Source organism: Ochotona princeps, chromosome 6 (genome assembly GCF_030435755.1).
Source record: "Ochotona princeps isolate mOchPri1 chromosome 6, mOchPri1.hap1, whole genome shotgun sequence".
In the NCBI taxonomy this organism is placed as follows: Eukaryota; Metazoa; Chordata; class Mammalia; order Lagomorpha; family Ochotonidae; genus Ochotona; species Ochotona princeps.
Window position 1 is genome coordinate 33968139 of NC_080837.1, and position 19762 is coordinate 33987900.

A 19762-nucleotide genomic window follows, 5' to 3' on the forward strand; every position below is an offset into this window, starting at 1 on the left:
CTTAGTATCATTTCTCATCTTTTCTCACTAGGCCTATTACGGCAGTATTAGGAGTAGAATCAAGTGCCTGTCCCCCATCCCTGGGTGCAGGGCAGACTAAGCTGATTTTTCAGAAAAACACTAAAACTACAAAGAAGATTATGCTGAGGCTTGAGTATGTAGAGCCCAACTCCAGATTCAAGAAAATGTTGGCTATTAAAAGATGTGAACTTTTTTTTTGTTTGTTTATTTCTTTGGGTCCATCGTAATACCCTAGTAGCTAAATCTACACCTTGCACACCTGAGATCCCATATGGGTGCCAGTTTGTATCCTGGATGCTCCACTTACCATCCAGTTCTCTACTTGTTCCTTGGGAAAGCAGTAGAGAATGACCCAAAGCCTCAGGACCCTGCACCTGCATGGGAGACCCATTGGAAGCTCCTGGCTCCTGGCTCCTGGCTTCAGATCAGCTCAGCTCTGGCCATTGCGGCCACTTGGAAGGTGAACCAGTGGATGAAAGATCATTCTCTCCGTATCTCCTTCTTTCTGTGTATCTGCCTTTCCAATAAAAATGAATAAATCTTTAAAACAATAGCAGAAGGGCTCGGCAGCATGGCCTGGTGGCTAAGGTCCTCGCCTTGATCCCATATGGCCGCTGGTTCTAATCCCGGCAGCTCCACTTCCTCTCTGTCTCTCCTCCTCTCAGTATATCTGACTTTGTAATAAAAATAAAATAAATCTTAAAAAAAAAAAAACAATAGCAGAAAACATTTTAAAATCGTTGGGCCCGGCAGCATGGCCTAGCGGCTAAAGTCCTCGCCTTGAACGCACCAGGATCCCATATGGGCACCGGTTCTAATCCCAGCAGCTCCACTTCCCATCCAGCTCCCTGCTTGTGGCCTGGGAAAGCAGTCGAGGACGGCCCAAAGCTTTGGCACCCTGCACCCTTGTGGGAGACCCGGAGGAGGTTCCAGGTTCCCGGCATCGGATTGGAGCGCATATCGGCCCATTGCAGCTCACTTGGGGAGTGAAACATCGGATGGAAGATCTTCCTCTCTGTCTCTCCTCCTCTCTGTATATCCGGCTTTCTAATAACAATAAAATCTTTAAAAAAAATCGTATGTATGTTTGTATATATGTATGTATGTATGTGTGATTGTTGGAGCTGAGCCAATCCAAAGCCAGGAGTCAGGAGCTTCTTCCAGATTTCCCACTTGAGTGCAGGGTCCCACGGCTTTGGGCCGTCCTCTACTGCTTTCCCAGGCCACTGCCACTGGGCCATCGTGCTGGCCCCCAAAAATGTAAACATTGTGAACTGGGAGGAGACAAGAATAGAAAGGATCAGGTGATCCAGCTCTAATCTTCATCCTCTGCTTTGTTATGAAGACAATAAAATCTTATGGTTTTTGTTCTCTTTGTTTGGTTTCTTTGTAGGGAATAAACTGGAGCTATAAATAAAATTTATTTTGTGAGGAAATTTTTAAGATTTGGGACACTGCTGGGCACTGCTATCATTGAATCTGGTTGATCTCACATCAAATATTGGGATTAAATGTGGCACTTGAATTACAAAATAAATAAATAAATAAATAAATAAATAAATAAATAAATAATTTTCCCAATATCTGATGATTGGTAGTCAGTTGTGGAGGGGAAATTTGCTTGTAACTGACTTGAGAGAACTAATCATTAGGTTTTCAGGAATTGTGCTTGCCATTTAAAATTGAATTATATAATACTTGGAATAAATTTGGCATTCTGTTTACAAGAGTGAAAAAAAATTGAATTATATAAACATCATTAAACTACATTAAAAGCAATGGTAAGATATACTCAAAATCTGCCATGTCCTAATTATTTTTCCACATTTTAAATTTGTCTAAGCTCTTTGATTACTTATGTCTGCTGGATGTGTGTGGTAAAAGTCTCACATAATGATGTACTGTTGTACTCTGAATTGCTTGTTCAATGCCATTCCTCTGGTGATCTGGAATCAGTCATATTGAGAGTAAACTACAGTTAAGTGCTACAAATCACAGCTTGAGTTATTTCATGTAGACCGAAGAATGTCAAGCTATGGTCTATGGACCACATCCATCCTATATTGTTTTTATAAATAAAATTGTATTGAAACACAACTGTGTCTGTTTGTTTAGTATCATCAGTATCTGGATTCCCTGGCCCACAAAGTCTGAAATATTTACTCTCTTAATCTTCACAGAGAAAGTTTATCAACTCCTGGCCTTTCCCTTTTGTCTTATAAGGCACTGTGCCTTCTGAGTTTCTTTATCATATGGTATAGTTCATCCTTCTGTCTTTTTTCTCCCAAGTTTCCTATTCTGTCCATCCCAAATCTAAGCATTCCAGAATATTGTTTTCTAATAATCCAGATAATTTAATTTCCAAGCCTCCAAGCCTTTCTCATTTTAAAGAAAGTTATTGACATTAGCATCCACCTATTGTTAAAATTTCATAAATCTCTCTATAGTACTTGGTACATAATAAATGTTAGCCATTATTATCATTGTTGCTACTATTTTATTAGTCCAACCAACATTGATAAGCCTGTTTATAGCTCATGCTTGTGTAGTAATGACTCAAAAAAATATGTGTGTGTGTCACTACAACAGGAGCCCTCTTTCTTTCTTACATAAATCTTGCCTTGCACTAGAGTTGTCCGCGTGAAAATTCTTTAATGTGATACAATAAACAAGATTGCTGTCATCTTTTGCACTGAATTCCTTCCAACAATATTAGAGTGCCAGTTCAAGTCTAATTATTCCACTTTCAATCCAGCTCTGTCTGTTAGGAATTTTCACCCTATAACCGAAGACGCCAGACGCAGCGAGTCACACAAGAGGTCTTTATTCCAGTGGGAAAGGTGGCCACAGGGAAGGAAGAGAAAGCAGAGCAGAGGAAGATGGCAGCGGGAAAGGGGAGAAGGCAGAGAACACAGAACAGAGAGAGGTCTCATGCCAGAGCGACGGGAGGGGGCTCCAAGGGAGAAAGAGCAGAGAGTGGGGAGAATGGGTAGAACCGAGAACCAAGAAAGTCGAGAGCTGAGGGCAGAGAGATAGAGAGAGAGAGATAGAGAAAGAGAGAGAGAGAGTGAAGAGAGGGAAAGGGGGAGAGAGAGACAGGGAGAAGGGGAGGAGGGGAGAGAGACAGAGAAGGAATGAAGTGTATGCATTGGGGCGGGTGCTGGGAGTAGAGGATCCCAGGGATTGGTAGTTGCGGCCACTTGGGGAGTGAATCATCAGATGGAGGATCTTCCTCTCTGTTTCTTCTCTCTCCTATATCTGACTTTGCAATAAAAAATGTCTTTAAAAAAAATAAAGCTGCAGCAGATCTAAAATGGTGGGGTGGAGAGAGTCTCATCATCTGCATGGCTGATATTCAAGTCACTCTTCGCACTGTCTTTCCCTTTCTTCACTTGGCCTTTCAAATAAGTCTTTAAAAAGACAGAGAGGGAGAGAGAAAGAGAGGAAGTATTTATTTTTATTTATTTGAAAGGTAGAGTTACAGAGAAACAGAGGGCGAGACACAGAGAGAACTTCTAATTCACTAGTTCACTCCCTACATAACCACAGTGGCTGAGCTGAACAGGTCTGATCAAGAACCAGGCGTTTCTTCTAGATCTTCCACATAGATGCAGAAGTCCAACCACTCAGGCCATTCCCCGTTGCTTTTCCCAAGCTACTAACAGGGAATTAGATTTTTAATTGGAGCAACTGGTACTAAACAAGCATCCATATGGGTTGCTGGCACCACAGGTTGCAGCTTTAACTGCTATACCACAGAATCAATTCCAATTAGCATTTTTTTGTGAAAATAGTAATTTTAAGAAAAACTTTATTTTGGTGCAAAAAAAAACCTTGAAAGGCATGCAAATTTTTCATTATTCATTCTCCAAGAATTTTCTTGAGAAGCTTTCATATGAATAAAATAAGGGGCATGTCAGACAAGTCCTGACTCCTGACATGCCTCTTAATACAGAGGCCTTTTAACACAGAGGTTAAAAAAATTAATAAAATAATCTACCAGTAATATTTTTAAAACTTGAAGAAGAAGATAAAATTCAGGAAAATATAACTTGCTGAAACTGACTGAAGAAGAAACAGAAAGGCACCCAGATTTTATTACTTTTAATTAAATTGAAGGATCTTCAAAAATCTTCCCACAGACTTCTGTTTCTATCTAGGAAAAATTAACCATTGTGATAATTTTCCTTCTGGGAAAAAATTTAGGAGGCAATGGTTTTCAAACACTAAACATCAGGCAGTGTGTTCGTCTGAACCCTGAAGAAAGGAGAATGGATAACTTGAGCTTGAGGATTGCACAGTTTACAAAAGGGAAAACACCAGAAATCTGCCCAGGGGTCTTTCGAGTCTTTTGGATGATCTATGCATGCATTGGATGAAAAACCACACCACCAAGCAATTGTAGTAAGCCAAGCAACGTCTGTGGGTGTGTCAGGAGTGGTTCTTTTACCTTGCAGCACAATTAAGACATTTGCAGGAATATGCCTTTTGATACTTTATTATTTTTTTTAAAGATTTATTTATTTTTATTGGAAAGGCAGATATACAGAAAGGAGAGAAACAGAGAGGACAATCTTCCGTCCAAGCAGCCACAACAGCTGGAGCTGAGCCAATCCAAAGCCAGGAGCCAGGAGCCTCTTCCAGTTCTCCCACATGAATGCGGAGTCCCAAGGCTTTGGGCCGTCCTCAGCTGCTTTCCCAGGCCACAAGCAGGGAGCTGGATGGGAAGCAGGGATTCCGGGATTAGAACTGGCACGCATATAGGATCCTGGTATGTTCAAGGCAAGGATGCCCTAATGCTTTATTCTTATGCAAACAACATACTAATTCAAATTCTACTTTGTAACTTTACTCCTCTTCTAATTCTCACAGCCATTCAATCCTAAATCTCTTGTCCCCACACCAGAAGGCCCTGAGAACTTCTTAGTCGCAGTATGGAGGATACTTGTCTTATTCTATGGACCCTGGAGGGAGTGCTGTTGGGCCTCTGTCTCTTCTTCAGCTGTCCCTTCTTCAGCCTCTCCCCTATCTCCTCCTTACAGACTACTGCGGAGGTGGGGTGTGAACATTATCTTGTCTACGCACCTTACCAGCCATTCCTAGTTCACAGGCAAGTCCTGACTCCTAACATGCCTCTTAATATTGCTCCTTAGGGCCCAGTGCGGTAGCCTTGCACATGTCGATGGGTGCCGTTTCTAGTCCCAGCGGCCCCGCTTCCCATCCAGCTCTCTGCTTGTGACCCAGGAACCAGCGGATGGAAGATCTTCCTGTTTGTCTCTTCTCCTCTCTGTATATCTGACTTTCCAATAAAAATAAATCCTTAAAAACAAAAAGATTAAGCAAATATATTGCTCCTTACTCTAAGTGCCACACAATTACATTTCATTAACTAATGTTTCACATTCACACACAAATTAAACATGTGTTCGTTTTTTCCTGCAGCTAAGTTTTCTTTTTGAGATAAACTGGCCAGGATAAGCCAAAATACCAAACACAGCAAGGCACGTAAGAGGTCCTTTACTTTGCAAGGGGGATGTCTCCTGCCATGGTGGCAGGAGGGGGCTGTCAGGGAAGAGGGGGCAAGACAAAGGAGGAGGAGAAAGAGCGGGGTGGGGGGAAGAGGCTGCACCCCAAGGGAAGTGTGCCTTTCTGTGGGGGCAGGGGGTCATGAGGGGTTGATGGATAGGATTGTGGGAGCCACAGGAGATTGGAAGGTAGACTGGGATTAGAGAGAGGGGCTGCAAGGGGTTGGTGGGTGGAGGTGTCTGGTATGCGTCCTGAGGTTACAGTGTATTGGTGGGCAAACAGAACAGCGTGAAATTGGCGAGTCACAGGAAAGGGAAGCAGGTGTCCGAGGTAGGTAACGGGTCCAAAATGGAGTCTCATCAATCTCTGATATTTGAGCCACTCCTCACATTATGTCAGTTAATATCCCAGGGATTTCACATTTTGAGGGGATGGGCTATACACAAAAATAATTTTAAGCAAGTTTTGTTGTTATTCTCATTACCCGGTGACACAGAGCTGCAAGGACTCTGTGTTCCTGTTGCAGGAAATTCAATGTGAAACAATGCAGCAGGCTCATTTCTTGTCTCTCACATATTAGACTTTTTTCACAGAGAGTTTACTTGTAGATAACAAAATCTGTTAGCTATCTCTAACAGTATAACAGTATTACCTGAGAATCTAATAGCTTAAAACAAGAATCACCGATTAACACAGCTTGTTGACTCTGGAATTTGGAAGCAGCTTATCCGAGTGGCTCCAGTTCAGGTTCTCTCATAGTATTCTTGTCCAGAAGTGAGCCATGGCCACAGCGCTTTGCAGATTTGACTGAAGCTAGAAACCTGCTTCCAGGATAACTCACTCACAAAGCTACTCGCCAAAGTCATCAAGGCAACCATTGCTTCAGTTTCTCACTTAGCCAAGTCTCTCCGTGGGGTTGCTTGAGTTTCCTTGGGCTGTGGCAGCTGGCTTCCTCCAAACTGGTGATCCATGAGTATGAACAAAGAAGAAGCTGCAAATGCCATTTACAGCCTCATCAAAGAAGTGGCACATCATTACTCCCTCCTTACAACGTCCAGCCTTCATCTGAGGAAAGAAAATTAAGCTCCATGGGCCCAGCACGGCAGCCTAGCGGCTGAAGTCCTCAGCTTGAAGGAACCAGGATCCCATATTGACACCGGTTCTAATCCCAGCAGCCCCACTTCCCATCCAGCTCCCTGCTTGTGGCCTGGGAAAGCAGTTGAGGATGGTCCAAAGCCTTGGGACCCTGCACCCATGTGGAAGCCTGGAAGAAGCTCCAGGCTCCTGGCTTTGGATCAGCACAGCTCTGGCCGTTATGGCCGCTTGGGGAGTGAATCAATGGACAGAAGATCTTTCTCTCTGTCTCTCCTCCTCTTTGTATATCTGCTTTTCCAATAAAAATATCTTTAAAAAAAAAGAATACTCATCTGTTTAGAAAAAAAAAGAGAGAGAAAATTAATCTCCACCTCTTGAAGAACTTATGGACACAAAATCTTAGAAATCATCCCGTTGTCTTGGAACATTTGACCTAAAGAGAACCTGGGGGAAGGAGTTTTTAACAGCCTTGATTTATGGTAAGATAGGAACTTATCTAGCCCAGAAATTTTTCACCCTTGGAGGGCTGGTATTGTGAGAAAATGAACTAAGTCGTTATGTGGGAAATGAGCCAGCAGATAGAAGCCCTTTTCTCTGTCATTCTGCCCTTCAAATTAAAAAAAAAAAATTCAACTTGAAAATTTGAGAAAATTAAAAGATCAAATCAGTTTGATGCAATTTTTAAACATATTGTCCCACTTTAAATTGATTGAACTTGAAATTGCATTTGAAATTTGCTTAATTTTTCATTTTGTCAGATTCCCAACTCTAACAATCAGGGTTCATGGTTTCATCTACTTTCATGCTGTTCTGACTTCCTTGACTCTAGAAAACATGTCTCCCTTGCTCTCAAACCTCAAATCTATTTCCTTAACCCGACATGTCCATTTCTGAGCTAAAGCAGGAACACCTATGAGTGTGCTCTGAGGAAATCAAATCACCAGTCCCTGCTCCAGCCACCTGTCATTCCCAAGAACCAACCTCAACAACTAGTCCAGGGGCCTGAAATTTCTTTCTCACTCTCCTTCAAAATTTTCAGCAATTCATGATGACCCACCTATATCTCACGTTTCTAAATACAGATGTGATTATGTCTCTCCTCTGCTTAAAAACAGCAAAGCAGAGGAGAGAATTCAGGAAATCTGACATCTTGTAAGAGGTGCATTCTTTTGAAGAATTGACCTAAGTTTCTTTCTTTCTTTTTTTTTTTTTTATTTAAGATTCATTTTTCTAATTGAAAAGGTAGGTATACAGAGAAAAGGATATACAGAAAGATCTTCCACCTGCTGGTTCACTCTCCAAGTGGCTACAACAGCTGGAACTGAGCTGATCTGAAGCCAGGAGCCTAGAGCTTCTTCCAGGTCTCCCACACGGGTGCAGGGTCCCAACGCTTTGGGCCATCCTTGACTGCTTTCCCAGGCCACAGGCAGGGAGCTGGATGGGAAGTGGAGTGGCCAGGATGGGAACCGGTGCCCATATGGGATCCCAGCACATGCAAGGCAGGGATTTAGCCACTAGGCCATCACACCAGACCTTTTTTTGTTTTTTTTTCTAATCAATGCTTCCCTCTTCACTATTAACACACAGACAATACACTTTTCTATCATTATTTCTTTTTTAAAAATTTATTTATTTTTATTGAAAAGATTTTACAGAAAGAAGGAGAGATAGAAATATGTTCCAGCCTTTGATTAACTCCCCAAATGGTCACAATGGCTAGAGCTAAGCTGATCCAAAGCCAGCAGCCAGGAGCTTTTCTGGGTTTCCCATGTGGGTGCAGGGTCCCAAGACTTTGGGCCATCCTTCACTGCTTTCCCAGGCCAAAAACAGGGAGCTGTGTGAGAAGTGGAGCAGCCGGGACATGAACAGACACACGTATGGGATCCCGGTACATACAAGGTGAGAATTTAGCCACTAGCCCATTGCACTGGCCCCCCAAGATTTATTTATTCTTATTGGAAAGGCAGATTTATAGAGAGAAGGAGATACAGAAAGAAAGATCTTTTCATCCACTGGTCAACTCCCCAAGTGGCCACAGCAGCTGGAGCTGAGTTGATATGAAATCAGGAGATTCTTCCCAGTTTCCCAGATGGGTGCAGGAGCCCAGGGCTTTGGGCCATCCTCCACTGCTTTCCTAGGCCACAAGAGGGAGCTGGAAGGGAAGTGGAGCAGCCGGGACACACAAACTGGTGCCCATAGGGGATGCTTGTGGAGGATTTAGCCTCCGCCATCCAGCCGGGCCTGACCTACAGTTTCAGTGGATTCCCCCATAACAATAAGAACCACCTGTGTGCAGGAAATAGGCCTGATCCAATGAAGGCAATAGTTTTATTACAATTTGGTTCCAGCCTCTCTCTGTTCATCCTCTCTCCATTGTATATTTTATGTCATGGCTATGATTTGTCTTTCCCTATGCTGTCTGTGTGATTATGTTTCCTTGTCTTGCTTCTGCCATTTTTCTTTGCCTTAATTACCATCCCGTTTTCCCTGTCAGGAAAATTACTATACATGGCTTGGAACTCAGCTCAGATGTGGATTCCTGTTGGAATGAATGATCTAAACTCCCATGCATGTGTTTGTTATTCTAACATAATTATTTCCTCCCTCACACAGTAAATCTTGGCTTTAGATGGCCTCAGGTTAAGATGGGGTCTTATCTGAACTGTTATCTCCAAGGCTTAGCACAGATCATCCTAGGGACTGCAGGTTGTTGGGTCTGGGCCACCACCTGACAGAGCAGGGACACACCTCCCTCAGACACTCCTGGGCAGCATTCCACTCAAGGACCAGCTCTGTTCATTCTGATGCTTTGCTCTCTGGCCTCTGTAGTGAGCTTTCCAGATCATCCTTTATAAGATTTCACTACCGGGCCTGACACGGTAGCCTAGTGGCTAAAGTCCTCGCCTTGCACGTTCTGGGATCCCATATGGACACCAGCTTGTGACCTGGCTGCTCTACTTCCCATCCAGCTCCCTGCGTGTGGCCTGGGAAAACAGCGGAGGATGGCCCAAAGCTTTGGAACCCTGCGCCCACGTGCGAGACCTGGATGAAGCTCCTGGCTCCTGGCTTCAGATCAGCTCCGGTCATTGTGACCACTTGGGGAGTGAACCAGTAGATGGAAGGTCTTTCTCTCTATGTCTCCTCTTCTCTATATATATCTGCCTTCCCAATAAAAATAAATAAATCTTTAAAAAATACTTGTGATGATACATTTGCGGTGGATTTATTAATAAGTTAGTCCTGAAGAGAATCCCCAAGCAAGAATCAAGAACATTCGGGGCAACTAATTAGAAGAAAGTGGAATGCCTACTTTTGGAAACATTATTTATTTGTATCCTTAAGTGCCACTGTGTTCACTTCTAAGAAATTGTTTCATGTCATATTTCCCCTCACCATCCTCTGTAAGGAGAACCTCACTAGGGCTATCAAAGTGCAGGAGAGTGCCCTTGCCCTGCAACCCAGCGCCCTCAGCTCAGCTTTCCTCAGCATGCCCAGCCTCAGATGTGGATGGCTTAGGGGTCACCTCTGAGAGCGGGTGTTGTGGATTTGTTTTCTTAGATTTAATCTGCAATACTCATAGGGAGTGGCTGCTTCTGACTTTGTCCCAGGATCAGGAAGCAGTTCATAGCACAGAAGCACCTGCCCAGAGTACTGGGGAAATGGGGTGGGGCCAGCAGGAGGGAGTCAGAGCCTTTCACCAGTTCCCACCCTGACACCTCACCCTAGCCTGTAGGCTAGAAACCTGCAGTTTCTTGGTGAGAAATTGAAGGAACAGAAATTGTCATGTTCCTATTGGCGTGTGTGTGTGTGTGTGTGTGTGTGTGTGTGTGTGTGTGTGTGTGAGAGAGAGAGAGAGAGACAGAGAGAGAGAAAGAGAGGGTGGGGAGAGAGAGAGGGAGAGAGATTGATCTTCTGATCATCTGAACCCTGTCAAGTTATCAGGTTCACCTTCACCCAATCTGTTCTGCTCAGAACACTCTCATGGGCTAAGCTTAGGGAACTGGGGCTGGGAGGCCCTGTGGGAATCACAGCTGAACAACGTCCCCTTTTTTATGCATGTTCAGAAAGTCTTCTGCTTTTCAGAACCCTTGGGACGCGTTCCACATCAGGGACTCTGGGTTGATATCCGGGAGCCCTTCTCCATCCCCAGGTACTGGGGCGGTTGGGAGGCTGGGTGTGGCTTATTTCCCCCTTCCCCCAGACCCAGGAAGAAGAAAAAGAAAATTGGGAAACAATTGTCTCACCCACTTTCCCCTAACTTTGGATCCTTCCCTATGCTTATCAATTATGTAAACATCATCAAAAATAAATTTTTTAAAAAGTCTTCTGATGGCTTGAGGGTAGAGAGACACGACCCAGTGGAATGTCCCTGTCTCCCAGGAATGCCTCCTGACTTGCTTTGCCACCCCCAAGTCCCCTGGGAGGAGCTGAAGAGGCTTCTTTTGCACTCATTCTTCCTCATTTCCTACACTGACAGTGAGATGGCCGCCAGTAGCTGCCTGGAAGCCACATCCAAAGCTCACTTTCATTCAGCCTTAATGGCACATCACAGATCTGCATTTCTTGAATTAGGGATTTTTTTTTAAGTGCACATAAAACAAGCCAACAAAAATTACTGAATCTGAGGCAAATCAGCCTCCAGGAGGAAATAGCTAGTCACCTAGAGGTAATGGGGACTAGGGCCACAAACAACTTACAGTGACCCCTCACAGTGCCTGCAAGGAGCCAACACCGTCTGTGTGGTCCTTTGTGGCTTGTCACAGGATCTGAACCAAGAATGGTTCAGTGCTTTGACCATTCTGTGCCCTTCAAATCCTAAACCAAGGCTCACACGTTTTTGCTATAATCCCTGTGGTCCCAGGACCTTAGGGCCAATAATGAGTTTTAGCCAGTTTGAAGCTTTTTAGGGTACCCAACATGCATTTATACCAGCCAATGTACTACACAGAATATATCCCCAAATAGAATTATAAATGCTGAATATGGAGGCTGGCTGGTTCATTAGCAGATGAATAAATTAAAACGTGAAAGTTCAATCCACTATATTCACGTGTGAGAACTGTCCTAACCGGTGCCGTGACCTGAAACCTAACAAGGAATTTAGCACCATCCCAACTTCGCAGATCTAAATGAAAAAAAAAAACGACGCCCTTGCCGTGCCATTGTAATGCCACAATGCCGTGACTCGGATTCGAACCGAGGTTGCTGCGGCCACAACGCAGAGTACTAACCACTATACGATCACGGCGAGCTACCGGGACGCCACGGCAGTTTCCTGGCCGGGCAGCATCTCCGTCACGAAGGCGGCCGCCGTCCAGCTTTTCCCCAGCTATACCAGCTCTGTCCTCGGCCTGACTCCAGAAAGGGGTCAGAGTGGTGAGGACTCCCCGACCCGAAAGATCCGGCTGGGCTCCGCACAACGAACGCACACGGGGGACCGGAAGGCGCTTTGTAAACTAAACAAGCCCTGGAGGGGGGCGTCAGACCAGTGCTGACCTGAACCCCGCCGGGCTCGTCGGCGGAGGCCTGGGGTCGCTATCCCTCCACCCGAGGAGGTCTGGCCGGCACTGGGGCTGTGGCTTCACGCTTTCCCGGGAAGGAATAATCCAGATCCACCCACAGCCCCGACCGCAGCCTCCACTTCGGGGAATGCATGAAAGGGCGGACCTGAACCGATAACCTAAAGGAGACCATTGAGCCTGCGAGGTCGGAGAAGAGCAGAAACAAGCACTGACATGTGAATGACGTGACAAAGGGGGCGGAGCCAGTAACAGTGAAGAGCGCTGTGGAGCGGCCTCAGCTGTCGGTCCTCGGTAGCTCGCCGTGATCGTATAGTGGTTAGTACTCTGCGTTGTGGCCGCAGCAACCTCGGTTCGAATCCGAGTCACGGCATTGTGGCATTACAATGGCACGGCAAGAGGGCTCTTTTTTTTTCCTTCGGTCGTTTGTGGCCGCGGTGGGTACGACATTTATGTCAGCTTTTGCTAAATAGGATTTCCGAAGGATCTGGGCCTCCGGTTACTGTGGGTCCTGGGAACAGTTCTCGGAGAAACACGCAGCACGGAGCTCTGGGCAGGATGAAAAATGCTGTGCGTTGCCTCCCTTGGAAGCTCTGGAGGCGGACTGCAATCCTTAGGGCGAGATGGTGAAGCAACCTCTGAGGTTGCTCTTATAGACAGGATCATCCCAGGTGGCAAATCCTAAAAAGGTACGCATGCCGACCCCCGCCCACGGTGCGGGAAGGCTGCGGCCTGATGGGGAGTGGGCGCTTCTCACCCACCCGCCCAGTCAAGGAATTAGGGCATGGGGGCGGTGGGACGCCCTGAGGGAAGGCCGCTGGGAACGGGCGACGCCGAGAGCAGGCGGCTGCCCCGGATTCACTAGTCGGAACACTGGCATCTCCCCAGCATGGCGAACGGCCTGTGGCCACCGCGGCCTCGGCGACAGCACTGCAGGATTCGAGGGAGCCTGCCGCTGCCCAGGAGGCCCCTCAGACGGAGGCCAGGATGAGGAGCAGAGGCTGCGGCGGGGAGCGGAGCCCGCCGGGTTCAGGGGCGCCCAAGCCCTCAGAAATGTTGGGCAGTCGGTTAAGAGAAGCCGTGAGGAACGCCCCCGCAGGCCCGGGAACCCGGAAGGGTTTTCTGGAAGATGAGCGAGCCCCCTTCCCTCCCCCGCCCCCCAAGGACGGTCTTGAGTTCAGAATAACTCGGTCTTTGGAAGCCGCAGCGCTCCCCAAACTCCTACCGCGCCCACCGCCCACCGCCCACCGCCGCGGGCGCCGGCTGGCGCGAATTCAAGCCCGGGCGAGTGCGGTGCGCCTGCGCGTCCTGCGGCCTCGCGTCGGACTGGAGCCCCGCCTCTAGAGTGGGTCACCGAGTGACGCGAACTGGGCCGGCCTATGACTGCTGAAAGGGACAATCGGAAGACAAACCATGTAAGTCCCCGGTAGCTCGCCGTGATCGTATAGTGGTTAGTACTCTGCGTTGTGGCCGCAGCAACCTCGGTTCGAATCCGAGTCACGGCATTGTGGCATTACAATGGCACGGCAAGGGGTCTGCTTTATTCTACTTTTTTGTTTTGCTCCTTCCCGGAGCAGCTATTTTCTTGCCTGAAAATCGAGCAGTCCTTAAGACTGCCAACCCCGAGGAATTCCCATTTACTCCTCTTAACACAACCTCAGATCAAACGGTTGTAATCCTTTCCTCCAGAAAATCCGTGTGTCAGTCGTTTTACACCAGCAAGTCAGAGCCCCTGTGACCTTGCGATAATTGGTTTTTTTTCTTACATTTTTAAAATTTCAGTAATTTTTGTAAAAAGGAAATATATTGACACTAGTGAAAGAAGTAAGGTTCCTTCCATCTAACTTTCCGTAACCTCTATGAACAGATATTTATGTATATAATGGTGTATGTAAAAATATTCATCTTTGCTTCCTGCATAAAACCCAGTCTCTTCTTTCTCCACCCACCGCTCACACTCATGTGTGAGATGACAGTTGTCAAGAAAAGGCAATCCTCTTTTATGGGGAAAAGTTCCCATACCTGAGTGAATCACCAAAAGCCTGATTCCTGGCTGGGGAGGTTAGGGGACAAATGGAACTGATAAAAGCAGGGGAGAGGGATTCTTTCCTGTGTCCTTGTAAAATGGACGGAGCCTAGGCCCTGTCAGGAAGCAGCAATGCTTTGGTTTCAGGTTGGGAGGGCAGGGTAGCACCTTGAATTTGGAAGAGGGTTCTACCCCCATCACCCGACAGGATCCTGTGTAAGTCACAATGGCCAGGATTAGAAAATCCAAGCTGGAAGGCAGGACTGAGTGTTGCGTGTGTTTGCATGAACATTTGAACAGGAGGCATCTTATGAAGAAATGTGTGAAGTGGCCAGGTTTGCTTTAGGGCTGCATATTACAAAGTGTTGAATGCAGAACAATATCAGTTTCATATACAACAGAAATTGTCTGTTTCAATTAAAATGGAGAAGACACTTGTCCATTTTTCTAGTAACTTCTAGGTCTCTCTTTCTTCCTTCTCTCTTTCCCTGTTCTTCACAGGGACATTAAACAGGAGAAATATTCCACCTTCCTCTTTACTCTCTTAAATCTTCTTCCAAGCAGGAAAAAAAATGGTGAACGTTGGTGGTAAAGAAACTGGCCTGACATCTAACGGAGTCCTAGGGCATAGGATGGTCTTTGAAGATGTGGCCTCATCTAAAGGCACTCAGTCCAGTGTTCTCTGGAAAGCAGAGGAAGATGGTCCAAGGGCTTTGGCCCGTCACCCGTATGGGAGACCTGGACACTCTTCAGGCCCCTGGCTTCAGCATGTTCCAGCTACTATCCCAGCTATTGTGGAAGTAATATATCTATCTCTTCTCTTTTCTCTGTCATTCTACCTTTCAAATAAATCTAGGGCTGTCAACGCTAGCATCTCATAAAGGTACAAGGTGAGTCCCAGATGCCCCACTCCCAATCCAGCTCCCTGCTAACGTGCCTGAGAAAGCAGCCCAGGATGCACCCATGTGGAAGAACTGGAAGCAGTTCTGGCTCGTGGCTTTGGACAGGCCCAGCTCTGGCCATTGTGGCTATTTGTGGACTGAATTGGCAGATGGAAGACTCTGTCTCTCTGTCTCTCTCTTTCTCTCTTTGTAAACTCTTCCAAATAAATATATTTTTTTAAATGATAATACCAAAGGACACAGGAATGTCTTGAAAGGATTCCCATCGGCCACATCTGAGATAATCTGAGTATCAGAAAGAATAATGAAAGTGGGCATTTAGCAAAACAAGACCCTGCTGATACTCCACATCAGAGTGCCTGCTTTTCTTCTAATGCAGACCCTGCACTGGAAGGCAACGAGTTGATGGCTGAAGTACTTGCCTCCCTGCCACCCATGTGGGAAAGTTCCTGCCTCCTGGCTTGGGCCCCCTGGCATTTCAGAATGCATTCCAATCAATGGAAGATCTCTGTGTCTGTGTGCCTGTTTACATACCTCTGCCTTTCAAATCATCAAGTGGAACAATCTGGTGGACTCCAACTTTTGAGCAAGCGATCAAGTTTAAGGTCATCAATAAAGGGACCAGTGTATTTACAGGCAAACCCACGGCGTGGCCTAACGGCTAAAGTCCTCACCTTGAAAGCCCCGGGATCCCATATGGGCACCAGTTCTAATCCCGGCAGCTCCACTTCCCATCCAGCTCCCTGCTTGTGGCCTGGGAAAGCAGTCAAGGACGGCCCATTGCATTGGGACACTGCACCCGCTTGGGAGACCCAGAAGAGGTTCCAAGTTCCCGGCTTTGGATTGGCGCGCATCGGTCCGTTGCGGCTCACTTGGGGAGTGAATCATCGGACCGAAGATCTTCCTCTCTGTCTCTCCTCCTCTGTGTATATCTGGCTGTAATAAAATGAATAAATCTTTAAAAAAAAAAAAAACCACAACATTCCCTATACAGTGGTCTTTTCAGAAATGTTTCAGTTGAATTTAGCCATGAAGAAATCATGGGGAAGCCCAGAATGTGAGATGTTCTAAGTGACAATTGGTCTGGAAACTTAAAAAGCAGCACATTCAATGAAAAATAAACTAGCAACAAAAGAGTATGGAAGTGTTCAAGGTTAAAGGAAACCAAAGAAGGGCTTTAAGTCACCATGTGGAATGCCAGATGTCAAGTCAGATTGCCTGATTTGCGTCCTTGCTCCCCCACTTCTGATTTCTCCAGGTTCCAGCAAGGCCAACTCCTGGACGCTGCAGGCATGCGGGGACTGAACCTGCTAATGAAAGAATTCTCTTTTTTTTGTTTCCTGGCTTTTCAAATAAAATGAACATTTTAAAAACTAAAATGGGATAGACTAAAGAAATTTAACAAACAAATGCAATGGGAACCTTGACTGAATTGGAATCACACACAAAGTATAAGACATTCTTGAGAAAAGTGGAAACATAGAACATACAACACTATTAAATACATTAACTCTCCTAACTGTGATAATGATCTTGAGATCCCAGAGAATTACTTACTCTTTTTTTTTTAAGATTTATTTATGTTTATTGGGCCCAGTGGCGTGGTCTAGCAGCTAAAGTCCTCACCTTGAAAGCCCCAGGATCCCATGTGGGCGCCGGTTCTAATCCCGGCAGCTCCACTTCCCATCCAGCTCCCTGCTTGTGGCCTGGGAAAGCAGTCGAGGATGGCCCAATGCATTGGGACACTGCACCCGCGTGAGAGACCCAGGAAAGGTTCTAGGTTCCCGGCTTCGGACCGGCGCGCATCGGCCCGTTGCGGCTCACTTGGGGAGTGAATCATCGGACGGAAGATCTTCCTCTCTGTCTCTCCTCCTCTGTGTATATCTGGCTGTAATAAAATGAATAAATCTTTAAAAAAAAGATTTATTTATGTTTATTGAAAAGACAGATATACAGAGAAGAGGAGAAACAAAGAGGATTAGAACCAGCGCCCATATGGGATCCCAGCACATTTAAGGTGAGGACTTTAACCACTATGCTATGGCGCTGGGTCCAACTCACTCTTTTTTTAATAGATTTATTTTTTTATTGGAAAGGCAGATCAGATTTATGGAAAGGAAAGACAGATCTTTTATCTGCTGGTTTACTTCCCAAATGGCCGCAACAGCCAGAACTGAGCACATCCAAAGCCAGGAGCCAGGAACTTTTTCCAGGTTTCTTAAGTGGCAGCAGGGTCCCAAGGTTTTGGGCCATCCTGTACTGTTTCCCAGGCCACAAGTATGGAGTTGGTTAGGAAGTGGAGCAGCTGGGGTGTTAATTGGTGTCCATATGGATGCTCATAGGTTGGAGGATTTAGCCATTGAGTCAACACACACTGGGCCCCAGAATTTCTTATTCTTAGCAAATGCTTGCTATCATATTTTTAAGTAAAGCATCATGAAATTATTTCTTGTATCAAATGGTGAAGCAAAATCAAATAAACAACAATAACAACAAAAACACATAATGAATCTAGGTGAAGGACATACAGGTTTCCACTGTAGTTTCTTTTAATTTTTCTGTAGGATTAAGATTTTTTCCAGGCCTGGCGGCGTGGCCTAGAAGCTAAAGTCCTCACCCTGAACGCACCGGGATCCCATATGGGCACTGGTTCTAATCCCAGCTGCTCCACTTCCCATCCAGCTCCCTGTTTGTGGACTGGGAAAGCAGTCAAGGACAGACCAAAGCCTTGGGACCCTGCACCCACGTGGGAGACCCGGAAGAGGCTCTGGGCTCCTGGCTTCAGATCAGTGCAACTCTGACCATTGAGGTTGCTTGGGGAGTGAAACATTGGACGGAAAAGTTTCCTCCCTGTCTCTTCCTCTATGTATATCTGACATTTCAATAAAAATAAATCTTTAAAAAAAGATTTTTTTCCAAAATAAGTTTTTAACAAAAGCAGGAAATAATCATAGAACATTAGATTAAAAAAATGAAGACATAAAAACTGTGTACAATGAAGGCAATACAAAACTAAGGAGAAGTTACCCTTTTCACTTTGGCAGTTGGTAGGCGAGCGCCAGCCAAGAGGCTCAGCACTAAGTGACAAGGTTGTCCCTGCTGCCACGCAGGATCGCAATCATAAGAGTGTGGCTCTGCAGCCCAGCGCGCTGGTTCTAATCCTGGTAACCCTGTTTCCAGGATGGCCCACGTGGGTCCTGGCTTCAGATCAACCAGCCATTGTGGTCACTTGGGGAGTGAATCATTGGATGGAAGATCTTCCTCTCTGTCTCCCCTCCTCTCTGTATATCTGACTTTGCAATAAATAAATCTTTAAAAAAAGAATGTGGCTCTAGCAAACACCACCCAGACCTCAAGGGAGCCCTGCTGTGGCCGCCTTCCGCTGCCCCTTGGATTCTTTTCAGTCGGCCTGGCCCCTGTGCTTCCAAGAGTTCACACTAAGGCCGGAGGGAAAGTACATCAACATTTGCTGTTAGCATCCCTCATTCCAGAATCCAGAATCCAAAATCCAAGCTGTTCTGCTACCGGATCCTTGACCTGTGAGGTAAAGCAGGAGGAAGTGCATGGTGCATAAAGGCACTGTATCTTTTGAAGGATCCCTTGAGCCCTCCCTCTAAGACACCCTCCTTCCTGTCCAACAGTATCCCTACTCTTTGCCTGGTTGAAGGTGTGCTGCTTCCCACCTCTGTGTTGGCTGACCTAGCTTGGAACGCCCTCTCACCCTTTTGCTTCATCTTCCTGGCTCCGGTCTGCCTCCTGCATGCAGCTGCAGATTTCCGGGCATTGATTCCATTCCTCTGAGCTGTCAGCAGCTGAACTCCGCATTCTTAAACACATGGCCTCATATGACACCTTCCCTTGTAAGCATTCCACAGCTTTCGAAGTGCGTCGCTATCCATCACCTCCCTTAAACTCACAAAACTGCCAATGTTTCCCTTTCTAGGAAAGGGTCAAATATGCAGCCAAAGAAGTCCTGTTAGTCTGCTCAGGGACCTCCTGTGTCCCCGTGCCCCAACATCCCCCTCGATGGAGCAGCTGGACCATTCTTCTGTGTCCAGCTCTGCATCAATCAGTTGTAAACGCTGCACACATAACATGTTTATTTTTTTCTTTATTTTTTGACAATCTTTACATGGTTAATTAGGATACAAAGGTTCAAGGGCTACAGGAAAAGTGGATAAGACTATTCTTTCCACATTCTCTCTCTCTCTCTCTTTTTTTTTCTGTATCTGGGGTAAATGGGGAGATAAAGGGAGAAGCCCCACCCAGCCTCCCACCCATCCCCCATCCCCTATGTGGGGTATGCTCCAAGGGTCTTGCTCAAGTGGTTTTGATAGTTCAACAGTTATGAATTGCTGCCAAACTCGCCATTCTAAGCACGATGAAGTCGCTGCAGAATCCACTGATTGACATAGATGTTTATGTTTTTATTGTGCTTCAGGAAGCCAGACTGCAACACCAATACCTCCTACAGTCCTGCTTCTCATGTGTGGTAGGTGGTTGGAGGTTGGGGTGCAGGACACCTCCATTATCATGCCCCGGGAGCCTATTAGAGCTAGTCTGGACCTGTACCCCAGAATCAGACCCTGCAATTTATAAGATCCCCAGGAAATGTGTGTTCACATTCAAGTCCGGGAACAACTGCTTCGATTTGCACCAAATGGAGACTCAGC

At 46.0% G+C, this 19762-nt stretch overlaps 3 non-coding genes across 3 annotated transcripts; 2 read left to right on the forward strand and 1 right to left on the reverse strand.

Moving 5' to 3' along the window:
* Positions 1-11818: 11818 nt before the first annotated feature.
* TRNAH-GUG (transfer RNA histidin (anticodon GUG)) lies at positions 11819-11890 on the reverse strand. Its single transcript has one exon. It is a non-coding gene; the product is annotated as a tRNA-His (tRNA).
* A 572-nt stretch (positions 11891-12462) lies between these two features.
* On the forward strand, positions 12463-12534 carry TRNAH-GUG (transfer RNA histidin (anticodon GUG)). Its single transcript has one exon. It is a non-coding gene; the product is annotated as a tRNA-His (tRNA).
* A 1060-nt stretch (positions 12535-13594) lies between these two features.
* TRNAH-GUG (transfer RNA histidin (anticodon GUG)) lies at positions 13595-13666 on the forward strand. Its single transcript has one exon. It is a non-coding gene; the product is annotated as a tRNA-His (tRNA).
* Positions 13667-19762: the final 6096 nt, after the last annotated feature.